Below are 15,625 nucleotides of genomic sequence, written 5' to 3' on the forward strand. Positions count from 1 at the left end.
CAACCAGTGCCTAGCACATGGGAACCTAAGGACACGGAGTGCACAGGTGATGGTCAGTAATAGTACCATCACTCAAGTCGAGTGTGATGCCCTTGCTGGAGAATGCTTATGTGTGACCTTGTTTAACGGGAGGCTGATACATTGCAGCTACCAGACAGTCCGAGTCATAGAAAACTACAGCTCAGAAACAGGTCTTAGCCCTTTTGGTCCATTCCAAATCACTTAAACTGCCTGGTCCCACACAGAATGCATTGCTTACATCAAATCAAATCAAATCAGCAAAGATTGTGCTGGGCAGCCCTCAGGTATCACCATACTTCTGGTGCCAACGTAGCTCGCCCCAGCTTAGCTGTATTAATGAGCAGGTGTGTAGGCGTGCCCAATAAGTGACAATGGAGTGTATTTGCGTCATTTACTACATCAGGTAAAAGTGGCTGTCTGTTTTAATGTTGCTTTGCCAAACATTTTAGTTTTTATAAATTATCTTCCTTAACAGGGGAAGGGGGGCATTATGTTGATCTAGGAGAAGTCTAAGCCATTATTTAGCCCAGAGATTCCCAACCCGGGGTCCACGGACCACTCGGTTAATAGCAGGGGTTCATGGTGTCAAAAAGGTTTGGAACCCCTGATCTAGTCCTACACGGGGGATCTCACTGTAACTATGGAATATTGAAAGGCCTAGATGGAGTCTATGTGGAGAGCAGAGGGCACAGACTCGGCATTGAAGCTCATCCCTTTAGAATAGAGATGAGGTACTGAATCTGCGGAATTCATTGCCAGACAGCTGAGTCGATCTTGGCAAGCAATTAAAGTTCTTTGAGTTTCTCACATTATCACCCCTGAGGCTTGACATGGCTATTCTGTCAGAAATCTTCGAAGCAGATGGTCATAGTAGAACTGAGAGTTCCTTGGGAAGACCGGATTGAGGTGGTGTTCAAGCATAAGAAAGGCAAACCCCAGGAGCTGGTACAGCAGTGCCAGAGACAGGGTGGAGGACACGGTACGAGCCCACAGAGATGGGGTGTGGAGGTTTCGTTGGCTGCTCGCTCTGCAGAACCTACTCTCTCCTTGGCACTACAGGGGGCTGCAAAGAACGAGCCATCAGGATCGTCAGAGAGGCTGCTGAGTGAGCCTCCAGATGGCTATTGATCACGTGGACCAATGCTGCTGGGACGCAAGCCTCACCAACCCTGGCTGGGTCGCCTGGGCGAGCGTGTCTGATGTTGAAAGACTCGAAACCCCCGATGACCCCAGGTTACATCAGTGATGATGTGTCCAGCGCACCCAAGGATGTGTCTCCGCATCAGTGTATTCAAAGTGGAGGTTGATAGGTTTTTGATTAGACAGGGTGTCAAAGGTTATGGGGAGAAGGCAGACAAATGGTGATGAGAGGGATAATAAGTTAGCAATGATGCAATGGCGTTGCAGACACTACGGGCCGTGCCTAATTTAGCTCCTATATTTTCAAAGGTCAGAGTAAATTTATTATCAAGATACATATATGTCACCACATACAATCCCTAGATTCATTTTCTTGGGGGTTTGAATATTGTCACTCCTTTCCGTGCCTTGTGGCACATTGGGCAGCATTTTTTCCATTTCTGTAGCATTTGACTGTTTTTTTTATAAGGCCAGGGTGCTAGCTTGATGCTCAACCCAGCACAGATGGAAAGCGTGTAAGGTGCCGTTTGGATTCGAACCCAAGACCACTCGCCTCAAATCCTGGTGCTGATGCAAATAAATTCATATGGGTTGTATTATGGTCTTATACAAACTGTTGTCACCATCATTTGATGAAGATGACTGGGATTAAAACTTCCAATCATCTTCAAATAGCATCCTGTAGATGTTATCATCTGCACAACAGGAAGAGGTTCATAAACAGTTAAAACAGGAAAATCAGGCAGGGACATGAAACACAAGCAACTCTGGGATAGGGAGGGGGACTGTGCAGAGAATTTGCAAATTGTTTTTCAAAAAGTCTGTTGGCAAAATTATCTCAAATGTGAAGGGAGGCAGAGTTTCCATAAGATGAAGGCTAATAAGCAAATTCAGAGCAGATAATATCAAACGCAAAGTGACACACCTTATAGTTTGGTAAAGCTCTTCCAAATGGCAAGGCAGGTCTAACAGAACCAAAGAAAACAACAGGACACAAACCATTTTATAGCAAGGAAAAATTATATCATCCGGACGCAATGAGGCTGACTGACAGAAAGGAACCTTTCCGGTTTAAGATGGTGCTGGTGAAGTACAGCGACGACTTGCTGGCAGCAAACACAACTACTAACTACTTTATTACTTGCACAGTTTCTCAAAAGCGATCGCTGCAATCAACAGCTTGTCACTTCCCTTTTGGAGATGAACTTTTGAACCACCTGTACGACCCTGCCACTTTTGTGGCGAGAAATGAAGGCTCAAAGTGCAGGAGGGCTGTGGTGTGGTGTGTAGTGTACAGGCCAAATCAAGTTGCAGAGCCCGGGCCCGAGAGCGAGGAGCAAGCCAGGCTGAATTGGAAAGATCAGGTACGGGCTGAATCGAGGTAGTGGGTTCTGGGCCTGAGAGCATATCAAAGTGGCAGAGTCAGAGTCTGAGAACGAGGAACAACTCGAGTTAGGCCGATTTAAGCACCGGGCCAGGTGGAAAGGTCAGGGTGTCAGGGCTGCTCATCTCTGAGCTGAACTGATGCCCAGGCCTGTAACAAACCAGCTCCTGAATTGGCTGCAGTGATGACTGGCTCATGGCCGTGGAATCACTTTTGTGAATGTTATTTGCTTACTGGCTGCCTGTAAGAAGACGAATCTCAAGGTTGTATATAGTACACATACTTGGATTATAAATGTACTTTGAACTTTGAAATCTCTTCAGTTTACAGAAATAATTTATCTTCTGATGGCAATTTTCATTTCCCACTGAAACAAATAACTTCTCTTAGAAGTAGTAACTTCCCATGAGTCCATCATCAAGGTCCCTCACCATCCAGGCCATGCACTCTACTCGCTGCTGCCATCAGGACGGAGGAACAGGGGTCTTAAGTGCCATGACACCAGGTTCAGGAACAGTTATTACCCCTCAGCCATCAGGCTCCTGAACCAAAGGGGGTAACTTCACTCACCCCCAGCGCTGAACTGTTCCCAAAAAATATGGACTCACTTTCAAGGACTTTTCTTCCCATGTCCTCAATATTTATTGCTTATTAATTTATTATTATCATAATCTAAAAAAAGATGTGCTGGCATTGAAAAGGTTCCAGAGGAGGTTCACGAGAATGAATCCGAGAATGAAAAGATTAACATACGAGGTGCGTTTCATAGCTCTGGGCCAGTACTCGCTGGAGTTTATAAGAATGATGGGGAGGATCTCATTGAAACCTATTGAATATTGAAAGGTCTAGATGGAATGGATGCAGAGAGGATGTTTCCTATAGTGGATGGGTCTAGGACCAGAGGGACATCCATTTGGAACAGAGTTGAGGAGGAATTTCTTATCTATGGAATTCATTTGCACAGAAGTCATTGGGTGATAGGTTCTTGATTAGTCAGGACATCAATGGCTACAGGGAGAAGGCAGGAGAATGGGATTGAGAGGGAAAATAAATCAATCATGATGCTCTAGCAATGATCCTTGCATCATCAATGGGGACGGGAGAGGTTCCGGAGGATTGGAGGGTTGCATATGTTGTTCTCTTATTCAAGGAAGGGAGTGGAGATAGCACTGGAAATTATAGGCCAGTGAGTCTTACTTCAGTAGTTAGTAAGTTGATGGAGAAGATCCTGAGAGGCGGGATTTATGAACATTTGGTGAGGCATAATATGATTAGGGATAGTCAGCATGGCTTTGTCAATGGCAGGTCGTGCCTTACGAGCCTGATTGAATTTTTTGAGGATGTGACTAAACACGTTGATGAAGGTAGAGCAGCAGACGTAGTGTATATGGATTTCAGCAAGGCATTTGATAAGGTACCCCATGCAAGGTTTATTGAGAAAGTAAGGAGGGATGGAATCCAAAGGGACATTGCTTTGTGAATCCAGAATTGGCTTGCCCATAGAGGCAAAGAGTGGTTGTAGACAGGTCATATTCTAAATGGAGGTCGGTGATCTTCAGGGATCTGTTCTGGGACCCCTACTGTTTGTGATTTTTATAAATGACCTGGATGAGGAAGTGGAGGGATGAGTTAGTAAGTTTGCTGATGACACAAAGGTTGGGGGTGTTGTGGATAGTGTGGAGGGTTGTCAGAGGTTACAGTGGGACATCGATATGATGCAAAACTGGACTGAGAACTGGCAAATGGATTTCAACCCAGATAAGTGTGAGGTGCAAACAACAGGAATTCTGCAGATGCTAGAAATTCAAGCAACATACATCAAAGTTGCTGGTGAACGCAGCAGGCCAAGCAGCATCTATAGGAAGAGGCGCAGTCGACGTTTCAGGCCGAGACCCTTCGTCAGGACTTCCTGACGAAGGGTCTCGGCCTGAAACGTCGACTGCACCTCTTCCTATAGATGCTGCTTGGCCTGCTGCGTTCACCAGCAACTTTGATGTATGTTAAGTGTGAGGTGGTTCATTTTGGTAGGTCAAATATGATGGCAGAATATAGTACTAATGGTGAGACACTTGGCAGTGTAGAGAACTCGGCCTTTTCTCCTTGGAGAGACGGAGGATGAGATGTAACCTGATAGAGGTGTATAAGATGATGAGAGGCATTGATTGTGAGAATAGTTTTTTTTCCAGGGCTGAAATGGCTAACACAAGAGGGCACAGTTTTAAGGTGCTTGGAAGTAAGTACAGAGGAGATGTCAGGGGTAAGTTTTTTTTTTACGCAGAGAGTGGTGAGGCTGCCAGCAACTGTGGTGGAGGCGGATATAATAGGGTCTTTTAAGAGACTCGTGGATAGGTACATGGAGCTTAGAAAAATAGAGGGCTGTGGGTAACACTAGGTAATTTCTAAAGTCAGTACATGTTCGGCACAGCATTGTGGGCTGAAGGGCCTGTATTGTGCTGTAGGTTTTCTATGTTTCTAAATGGCAGAGCAGACTTAATGGGCCGAATGGCCTAATCTGCTATGTTTTATGGCCTTTTTTTGTTGCATTCTTGAATTTACCGCTGAGAATGCCTGCAAGAAAATGAATCTCAGGGTTGTTTATGGTGATTTTCATGTATTTTGATAACATTTACTTTGAACTTCCAACTTACTGCAAGGACCAATGCAATAAAAACGGCAATTGTCCTTAATGAAGGACTATCAAAAGGCAATCTTGATATTGGAGATACTATTTATCAACTGGAAATACAGAACAGAGAGAACTGGCCTAATTAGATGGACTTCTGCATTCAATGGATCAGTGGAACATCAATCTGTAGTGGAGCATATTACAATTAATTCATGCAATGTCTGTAGAGTTAACTAAAGTAACACACACAAAATGCTGGGGAACTCAACAGGTCAGACAGCATCAATGGAGGGGATTAAAAAGTCGATCTTTCAGGCCAAGACCTTTCATCAGGACTGGGAAAGAAGCCAGAATAAGATGGTTGGGGAAGGGAGGGGGTGGGACTTAGGTAAAAGGCTGGGTGATGATAGGTAGAAGTGGTAAAAGGCTGAAGAAGAAGGAATCTGATAGGAGAGGAGAGTGGACCATGAGAGGAAGGGAAGGAAAGGGGGAACCAGAGAGAGGAGATGGACAGGTGAGGAGAGGAGCATGGATAAGATGGAGGCATAGTGAGCAATAGAAAAAGAGAGAAGGAAAAGGGGAGAGAAATTGAGGAAGGTTTATGGAATTTACCATAGTCAGTTTGTGAAGAGGAACTGAATAGCAATCACATTACACATATTATTGTAATGTTGAAGCAGGTTCACGGGTTTTGTGAGTGAGTCAGAAATCACTAACTGCGAATAAGCATATTAATTGTTTATTTACACAGTTAAGTTCCCCCAAGTTACACAAACTACAGAAGTAAATATTCAACAGGTATGTAGTTGAAAGTGCACGTGGAGCACACCTTCCCAAGGGCTCTGTGCAACATGCCTTTGACAAAGGAGAGATAGTGAACCTTTCACACAGTCTATACTTTATATCCTCAAGGTGCTTGAAACGGGACTCTAGGTGCTATGACGCACAGGCCAAGCAATGGGAAGAGCAGCTGCAGTTTTCAAATGCACCAATCACAATCGACACAGTGGAAGTGGCTTCTCGCTGGCAAATAAGCCATTACCCCACACAACAATTACTGTATTGTTTTTAGTGTGACTGTATGCTTACTGCTATCTTGTATGTGCTATGTGCGCTTTGTGCTGTGTGGGAGTGTTGGGGATGTGTTTTGCACCTTGGCCCAGAAGTAACACTGTTTTGTTTGTCTGTATTCATGGGTATTCATGCACGTTTGAATGATAATTAAAATTGAACTTTGCAGTCCATTTCCCATCAAACACTGAACAGGCAAAGTTCAAAAGAAGTCTTGTCCAAACCTCATTATCACATCAGAATCAGGTTTAATATCACCAGCCCATGTTGTAAAATTCGTTGACTTTGCAGCAGCAGTACAATGTAATAATAGGAAAAAAACTGTGAATTACAATATTTTAAAATAGTTAAATTAAATATATAGTGCAAAAATAGAAACAAAAAAGTAGTGAGGTAGTGTTCATGGGTTCAATGTCCATTCAGAAATTGGATGGCAGAGGGGAAGAAGCTGTTCCTGAATCACTGAGTTTGTGTCTTCAGGCTCCTGTACCTCCTTCCTGATGGAAGCAATGAGAAGAGGGCATGTCCTGGGTGATGGGGTAGTAATGATGGATGCCGTCTTTTTGATGCATCACTCCATGAAGATGCTGGATACTATGGAGGCTAGTGCCCATGATGGAGCTGACTAATTTTAAAACTCCTCTCTGCAGCTTACTTCGATCCTGTGCAGTAGCCAGTATCCCCCACCCCCCATACCAGACAGTGATGCAGCCAGTTAGAATGCTCTCTACGGTATATCTGTAGAAATTTGCAAGTGGCTTTGGTGACATATCAAATCTCTTCAAGCTCTCAATGAAATATAACCACTGTTGTGCCTCCTTTGTAGCTGCATCGATATGTTGAGTCCAGGTTAGATCTTCAGAGTTACTAAACATGTTACCGAACGGGTCCCTTCCTCTTCACAACTTTTTCTCAGCATAAACCTAAGTTACTAAAGGGGTATCTGTGCCATTACACTTTTAACACCTGTAAGAAATTATTTCAGCCTGTGAAACCATACAGACATACGACTGGTGGCATCTGCTTTTCAGACACTTATCCAGATTTTTAACTCAGTCACTCACGTACAGCCAGGAAATTTTCCAGCTCAGAACATGTGACAAAGAAACCCTGGACATCTTCTCAAATTTGTTTTGACAAGAAATCATCTTGCATTTAGCTTACCTACTTGATTGAATCTTGCAGGTCAACGACTCATCAGCAGGCTTATAAAAGTTTTGGTCATGAGAATCACAGCAAACCACAGAACCTGGAAAGAGGGGGAAACAATCAACGTCAGTGATAGTCTGATAATTAAAAAGAATTCAAAATACTGTTTCAGAACCCACCCAAAGTTCTTGAATATCAGACACATTTGGAAGATGCCTTAAAATATAACAACAACACAATTTGTTTGCAACTTTCTGGAGCTCATTTCAATCCTGTGCAGCGTTTCCACCAATCCCCCATTTCCGGCGGTGATTTCACTGTATGTTTCAATGTACATGGGATAAATAACCTGAATCCAAATTCTGGCTTACTCTCAACACACACACACACTCAACAATTTAAAAACAGCTTCTTCCCCTTTGCCAACCGACTTCTGAATGGACATTGAACTCACGAGCACTACTTCACTATTTTTTCCCTCTTTATTTAGCCAACTCGTTTAATTTAACTTCTTTTTCCATAGAGTACTGTGCAAAGGTCTTAGGCACATTTACATAGCTAGGGTGCCTAAGACTTTTGCACAGTACTATACTTGTCAATGTAGAGCAGAGAGCAAGTTGTAAATCTGGCGGGAGCAAAGGATGTTGGGAATGGCAGGGGTGGAATGCTGCGGGAGGGATGTGGGACAGGTGACAGAGAAGGAGTGGTGGGGGAAGGAGGGAGTGGGTGCAGACACACCCAACCCTGAGTTCAGCGCAGAGCCAAGTAAACATAGCAGTGTCCAGAGCAGGGCACAAGCCTCAGCTGAGTGCAGAGCTAAGGGCCCAGAGCAGCCGCAGCCTTAGCCTCAGGCTACGTCCACACTAGACCGGATAATTTTGAAAACACTGCTTTCGCGTAAAAACGACAAGCGTCCACACTAGGCGTTTTTAAAAATACCCCTGTCTACATTAAAACAGATATTTGGGCGAATCTCCCCCTACTGGGCATGCGTAGGACACACAGAAAACAAGCGAAGAGGAAGCGATATACTTGGTGTGCGTTTGTCCAGTTACAGACTAGAAAAACTTAAAAGGAAATTGCCAAACGAAAGACTTGGTGCACGTTTGTCCAGAAACATTTCCTACAGCCATAGTCTCTTCACCGATGAAAGGGACAACACCTACAACTAAATGCAATACGGCTTGTTACTGGGCAAAAGTGAAATTTGCTGTTACCTCATTTGTTTGCCTTTACTTTTGCCATGTCTTTGTGTATTACTTTGCAGCATTTAACATGTGCAATAAAATGAGTTACTGAGCAAAAGTGACAATTGTATCTATTGAATGTTTGCACAAGCAATACATTAATAAAGCACCTTGTTAAATATATAACACATGTCTGCATCAGTGTTATCTTGTATTTCCATACAATGTTACATTAGGCTGTTACACATCTATTGTCAGATATTGTTGTGGTGTTGGAGGTTGCGTTTAAGAAAACAATGAAATGCTGTGCTGCCGCCTCCGGCACGTCATGACGGCGGTTTTAAAAATAGCCGGTTGGCCCGTACACACTACGCCGGATATTAGGCGTTTTCAGATTTATTCACTCTGGAGAGCGTTTCTGAAAATCTCCGTTTTCGGGGGAGGAAAATGCCAATTCAGTGTGGACGGAGGGTCAAAACGAAGAGAAAAAGCTTCGGTTAGGGATTCATCCGGTCTAGTATGGACGGAGCCTCAGTTCAGTGCACAGAACAGGCCATGGCCCCAGCCCCAGCCTCAGTTCAGGGCACAGCCAAGTAAACATCACAAAGCCCACAGATATGAAGCCCGGAGCAGCCGACCAGGCCACAGCTTCAGCCTCAGTTCAGTGCAGAGCCCAGTTAAGCAGGACAGGGCAGTGAGCGGAACTGGCCCCACCTTCGCCTCTGGGGATAGTGGCCTTTTCAGCATGATAGCTTTGTGAAATTTAGAATGTACACAAATACAAACAGGAATTTTACAGTGCAACACACACAAAATGCTGGAAGAACTCAGCAGGTAGGTAGCAATCCTGAGTAGTCCTGAAGAAGGGTTTTGATCTGAAATATCAATTGTTTACTCTTTTCCATGGACGCTGCCTGGCCTGCTGAGTTCCTCCAGCATTTTGTGTGTGTTGCTTGGATTTCCAGCATCTGCAGATTTTCTCGTGTTTGTGATTTTGTACTTCAGTATGGGCTAATAACAGAGCTGAGGAAACATTGTTTTAAAATCAACGTCAATTTTTTTAACAAAATATATTTTATTCACAATAAAATTATTTCCAATAAACTATTCAATAACTCTGAATACTAACAGACATTACCATTACATTCTATATGTTCTCAGCCTTTCATGTGGCACTCAGCTGGTTTATATTGTACAACCATTGTTGAGGGGTATACTCCCCGTCACCCAACCCCTCCCACTCCCACAGGAGAAGAACCCTAAACCGTGGTCCTTCCTCACCGGGCCCTTGCAGTGGCTGCACCGAATTTCAGTGTGTCCCTCAGCACGTACTCCTGAAGACGAGAATGTGCCAGTCGGCAGCATTCTCCCACGGACATCTCTACGTGCTGGTAGACCATCAAGTTTCGGGCCGCCCAAAGAGCGTCTTTCACTGAGTTGATGATCTGCCAGCAGCACCGGATGTTTGTCTCCGTGTGTGTCCCCAGGAACAGCGTGTAGATCACAGAGTCCTCCGTTATGCAGCTGCTGGGGATGAAGCGTGACACTTTCATCCTCCTCCACGCCTTGTCTGTGAACCCACAGTGTGCAAAGAGCTGGGTTACTGACTCCACCCCACTGCAGTCCTCCTGTGGGCAGTGGGATGTGGAGACAATGTTCCCGGCATACAGGAGGGATCTGACTGGGAGGGCCCCTCAATTACTGCAGCTCGCTGGCTCACAATCTGTTGTGGTCACTGCAGGACACCTTGTGCTACTAAGCTAATGAAGCATTAATTTGCCTTTCCTCATTAACAGTTTCAAGAGCCCTTTCCCCTGTTGTTAAAATGTCACACAACTAACTGCAGTATCTGGTTTAAATTCAAATATTTCTTGACTTCTCATTTCAGTTAAAACAAACATTTCAGACCATCTGGAAAGATCCTGAAGTGCCTTTTATTAAGGGCTACAAGAATTCAGTAGCTGGTAGCAATAACGAAGGCAGCAATGCGAACTGCCGAGCGACATTGATCTTACGGAACACGCTCATTCTCAAAGTATTGAGTACAGGAGGTGTGATGTTATGTTGAAGTTGAATAAGATGTTGGTGGGGCCTAATTTGGAGTATTACATGCAGTTTTGGCCACCTATCTGCAAGAAAGATGCACATAAGGTTGAAAAAGGCAGAGAAAATTTACAAGGATGTTGCAAAGTCTGGAGGATTTGAGTTATATGGAAAGATTGAACGGGTTAGGATTTTATTCCTTGGAACGTAGATTAGCCTGAGAGTGGTGAATCTGTGGAATCTGTTGCCAGAGGTAGTCATGGAGGCCAAGTTATTGGGTATATTTAAAGCAGAGGTTGATAGATTCTTGATTAGTCAGGGCATGAAGGGATACAGGGAGGGAAAATGGATCAGCCATGATGAAATGAGGGGGAGAAGACTCGATGGGCCAAATGGCCTAATTCTGCTCCTATATTTTATGGCCTCATGGTCTAAGATTTGATAGAGGTATACAAAATTTGAGGGGTATAGACAGGGTAAATGCAAGCAGGCTTTTCCACTGAGGTTATGTAGGACTACAACCAGAGATCATCTGTTAAAAGTGAAAAGTTTAGAGGACATGAGGGGAAACTTCTTCACTCAGAGGGCGGTGAGAGTGTGGAACAAGCTGCCAGGGTAAGAGGTGCACACGAGCTCAATTTCAACTTTTAAGAGAGTTTTGGACAAGTACATGGATGGCCGAGGTATTGAGGGCTCTGATCCTGGTGCAGGTCAATGGGAGTAGGCAGTTTAAATGGCTCAGCATGAACTAGATGGGCAGAAGGGCCTGTTTATGTGTTGTACTTTTCTGTGATTCTGTGACTCTAATCTCTTTTGTTTCGCTGTGAATTTTCTTCTCCAAAGACTTATCCCTTTTTCCGATGCTCTAACAGGCAACTCCTCACAGGCCAAAATGACTGCCGTCCTATCCCAGAGAACTTTTGCTTCTCAAGAGTAACTTTCAGAATCTCAGGATTTTCCTTAAGAATTTACAGTTGAAGTGTTGTGACTGATATAAAGGTAGAAAATACAAGAGCTGAACTGTGCACAAGAAGTTGCTAGAAGTCTGGAGTAATTCTCCAAATGCTGAAGGACCTCTGTGGTCAGGCAAGATCCAGCCTCTAGCATCAACTTTACTTGGCATACATGTACATTGGGCGGCTGGGTGAAGATACGTCTCTACCAAAGGAGTTATAGGGTGCTGCTTCCCTCTGCCAGCCTGCAGGTCATCCTTGGGCCAGGTGTAGCACCCGCTTAGCCCTCTTCCCCCCCAATCAGGGTCGTATGAAGCCATGGGAGCGGGGGAGCGGGGTGGATGGTCATATAAGCAACTGGTGCATATCACAAGTCCTGGTTATGCGACCACTGATGACATGCATACCATCTCTGAAGAGTATTGATAATGGCTGGGGTCACCCGTCTTGTAATGACACTGCCCAGAAGAAGGCAATGGCAAACCACTTCTGCAGAAAGATTTGCCAAGAACAATCATGGTCGTGGAAAGACCATGCTTGCCCAATATCATCCGACAAGGCACACAATGATGATGACCATGTACATGCACACATATTAGGAATCAGCTGTGGTGTGTTGGTCGGGGCACGGCACGCAACAAAAACCAACATTCAACAATTATAGAGAATAAAGATGTATTTATAAACAAGTTAGAGTATGGGTATGGAATAAAATGTGTATAAATACACATGTAATGACTGCTCAGCTGCCCCACATAATGCTGCCTGACCTACTGCCCCATCATTCAGATGTTCCCACAACTAATGATCTCACTTTAAAGACTCTTATCACATTATCTCATGTTCTTGTTATTTATTGCTATTTATTTATATTTGAATTTAAACAATTTGTTGTCTTCTGCACTCTGGTTGATCTTTCACTAATCCTGTTATAGTTACGGTTCTATAGATGTGCTGAGTATGCCTGCAGGAAAATGAATCTCAGGGTTGTATGTGGTGACGTATATGTACTCTGACAATAACTTTTACTTTGAACTTTGTGTTCCTCCACCACCCAAGACGTGCCCTTTTCTCATTGTTACCATCAGGGAGGAGGTACAGGAGCCTGAAGACATACACTCAGTGATTTAAGAACAGCTTCTTGCCCTCTGCCATCTGATTTCTGAATGGACATTGAACCCATCAACACTACCACACTACTTTTTTGGGGGAATTTTGTACTATTTATATTAACTTAACTATTTAATAGACATATATACCGTACTTAATGGAATTCAGTTTTATTTCTCAATTTTATATATCATGTATTGCATTGTACTGTTGCCATTAAGTTAACAAATTTCACGACATATATGCCGGTGATATTAAACCTAATTCTGATTCTTATTCTGATTATGATTTCGCATGTTGTTCAATATCCCACAAATAGATGATAATCATTGAAGATCATTCGTTTTTTGAGGTACTCAAGGAACACCTCACAAAACTCTTGATGCGGTTCAGTTGGTGTGAACTTTCACTGATTCTATCAGGCTTATATGTACTTTAATAATAAAGTTACTTTGAACTTTGATCTTTTAAAACAGCTTGTTTCGCTTCAATAATGAAGTTAGAGTTACGGGGAAAATTCTACCTTCATTTGCTGCTGACTGTCCCGTGTATAAAAATCTACATATTTCTTTACCCAAACCACACACTCGTGTGTGAAATACTTAGCGGCGTGCTGCAGAAGCCACAAAACCCAACACTTTACGGTAAGGAGTCTGTGCATTCTCCACGTTTCTGCATGGTTTCCTTTGAGTGCTCCGGTTTCCTCCCACAGTGCAAAAGACATGGGTTAGGATTGGTAAATTGTGCACATGCTATGTTGGTGCCGGTAGCAGGGTGACACTTACAACCTGCAGTGATTGAAGATAGCCTGCCACTATCAGAAACAAGTTATCTCATGTGCTTGTGAGAATAGACTGAAGCTCAAGATTAACCTGCATCTGAAACTAAATTCTGGAGGAACTCAGAAACATCCTCTCCACATTCACTATCAACGCCTTTCAACATTCGAGAGGTTTCAATGAGATCCTCCCTCATTCTTCTGAATTCCAATGAGTACAGGCCCAGAGCCATCAAAAATGTTCCTCATACGATAAGCCATTTATCCCAGAATCACTTTTGTGAGATTCCTTTGAACCCTTTCCAACATCAGGCCATCCTTTTACCCAAAACTGCTCACAATACTCCAAGTGATGCCTCACCATCCAGGCACAAGGTAACTCCAAAATATCGGACAATTGAGATTTGGCATTCAGCTGCCACATGAACAAGTGGGAAAGCTGATTATAGGCTAATGTAGTCCTCTGGTAATTTCTGAGCAAATGAGATCCATGTTGTTTGAAGGTCATCATGAAACAATTTTCTTTAATTGCTGATCCTTATTATATCATTTGCATAGATACCTGCAGCAAGCTTTCTTTCTTTAGACTCAAGGGCAAAGTTTTAATTGAGCAAATTTTTTCAGTTACCAAGGGGATCAAATGTTCGTAATAATAACTAGATGTGGTAATGTGGTGCAGTTGTAAAGAAAAGAATACCCACTTTCCCCTCTGGGATATTTTCAGCACAGGTTAATGAGATGAATGAGAAAAGACTAACACACTTCAGGAATCATTCTAAAATTAGCGAGCTAGGTTCCTTAACGTTGTCATAATTGGAGGAGGTAGTAGGGATAAGCTCCCATTATCCCCACTACCTTGGAGTGGCACGGTAGTGTAGCCATTAGCACAACGCTTTACAGTACAGGTGATCTGGGTTCAATTCCCACCATCGACTGTAAGGAGTTTGTACATTCTCCCTGTGAATAGATGAGTTTCCTCCCACAGTCCAAAGTCGCACTGATTGGTAGGTTCATTAGCCACTGTAAGTTGTCCTGTGATTAGGCTAGGGTTAAATCGGGGGAGCTCAAAGGACTGGAAGGGCATATTCCGTGCTGTATCTCAATAAATAAATAAATCTATCAAATCCTCGCAATAGTGTGTGCCTCAAATAGCCTCGGACAACCAAATCCAACTCCTGGCCTTCACATGTGGCTTAGCAACTAAGCCCAGCGGAACTGTTTCTACTGACAGGAGAAGGGGGCAAAGGCAGGTTACTAGCACCTTAAAACCAGTCACTTTTGGGCAGATGGGGCTCGTCAGTCATGGTTGGCAGCTCATCTAGAAGGAAAACTCTAATCTCAAATGTCCATTGCCTTTTGGCTATATCCACTTTTGGGGAAGGTTCCTGGAGTAAACCCAGAGGGAAAAATCCGGAGCTGGAAACTGTAAGGGAGTTCTACGTTGAGCTCAACACTGACTGGCAACTCCTACGATGCCACTAATGCCAAACTGTTTTGGTCTGTGCCGTTCCTTTGGGTTCATCAGCTGCGTGGAGAGGAGGAGCTTACTATATGGGCAACAGCTTGCTCTCCATATTGAACTGCCCTGGCTTGCTACCTATCTGGACAGTTAGGACACAAATTCCATGGCTAACCCTGACCAACAGAGAGCCTCAGAAGATGTTTGTCATCAAATTGAACACAAAGTTTTCCATTTTAACTGTTCTACAAAGGATTCCATCCATATACCATCTCTAAATTTATATTTCATTCGGTTTACAGAAAGAGGATGTCACTGGCATAGCCAAGCATTTACTGCACATTCTTTAAATGCCCCAAACTCTGCGTTCATCTGGGTTATTTCAGAGAGCAGCTGAGGCTCAACTTGAGGATCTACAAGTCAGCTGCAGAGTTGGGACGAAAACCATAGCTTGCTTGAAAGATTATTGTTAGCTTTAATTGTCACATGTGCATCAAAACATGTGTCGTTTGCATCAATGGCCAACAGTCCAAGCATGTACTGGGGGTAGCCCGCAAGTGTCATCACACTTCCACGCCAACAACTTACTAACCTTAACCCGTACATCTTTGGAACGTGGACAGAAACACCTAGATACAGGCGTTCCAAACCTGGGGTCCATGGACCCCTTACTCAATGGTATTGGTACATGGCACAAAAAAAGG

At 43.7% G+C, this 15,625-nt stretch overlaps 1 protein-coding gene across 15 annotated transcripts in view; it reads right to left on the reverse strand.

Annotated features, from left to right (window-relative positions):
- The window catches only part of sipa1l3 (signal-induced proliferation-associated 1 like 3), a 415,438-nt gene that overhangs the window by 272,778 nt on the left and 127,035 nt on the right, over positions 1 to 15,625 (reverse strand). For 10 of the 15 annotated variants that reach the window (XM_063063512.1, XM_063063516.1, XM_063063528.1 and 7 more), the window contains one exon: positions 7,407 to 7,491. The gene's annotated coding sequence lies outside the window, so the exon portion shown is untranslated. The remainder of the gene's footprint in view (positions 1 to 7,406; positions 7,492 to 15,625) is intronic. The other 5 variants (XM_063063522.1, XM_063063521.1, XM_063063514.1 and 2 more) reach the window with 1 other exon arrangement.

This window comes from Mobula hypostoma, chromosome 12 (genome assembly GCF_963921235.1).
Source record: "Mobula hypostoma chromosome 12, sMobHyp1.1, whole genome shotgun sequence".
Lineage (NCBI taxonomy): Eukaryota > Metazoa > Chordata > Chondrichthyes > Myliobatiformes > Myliobatidae > Mobula > Mobula hypostoma.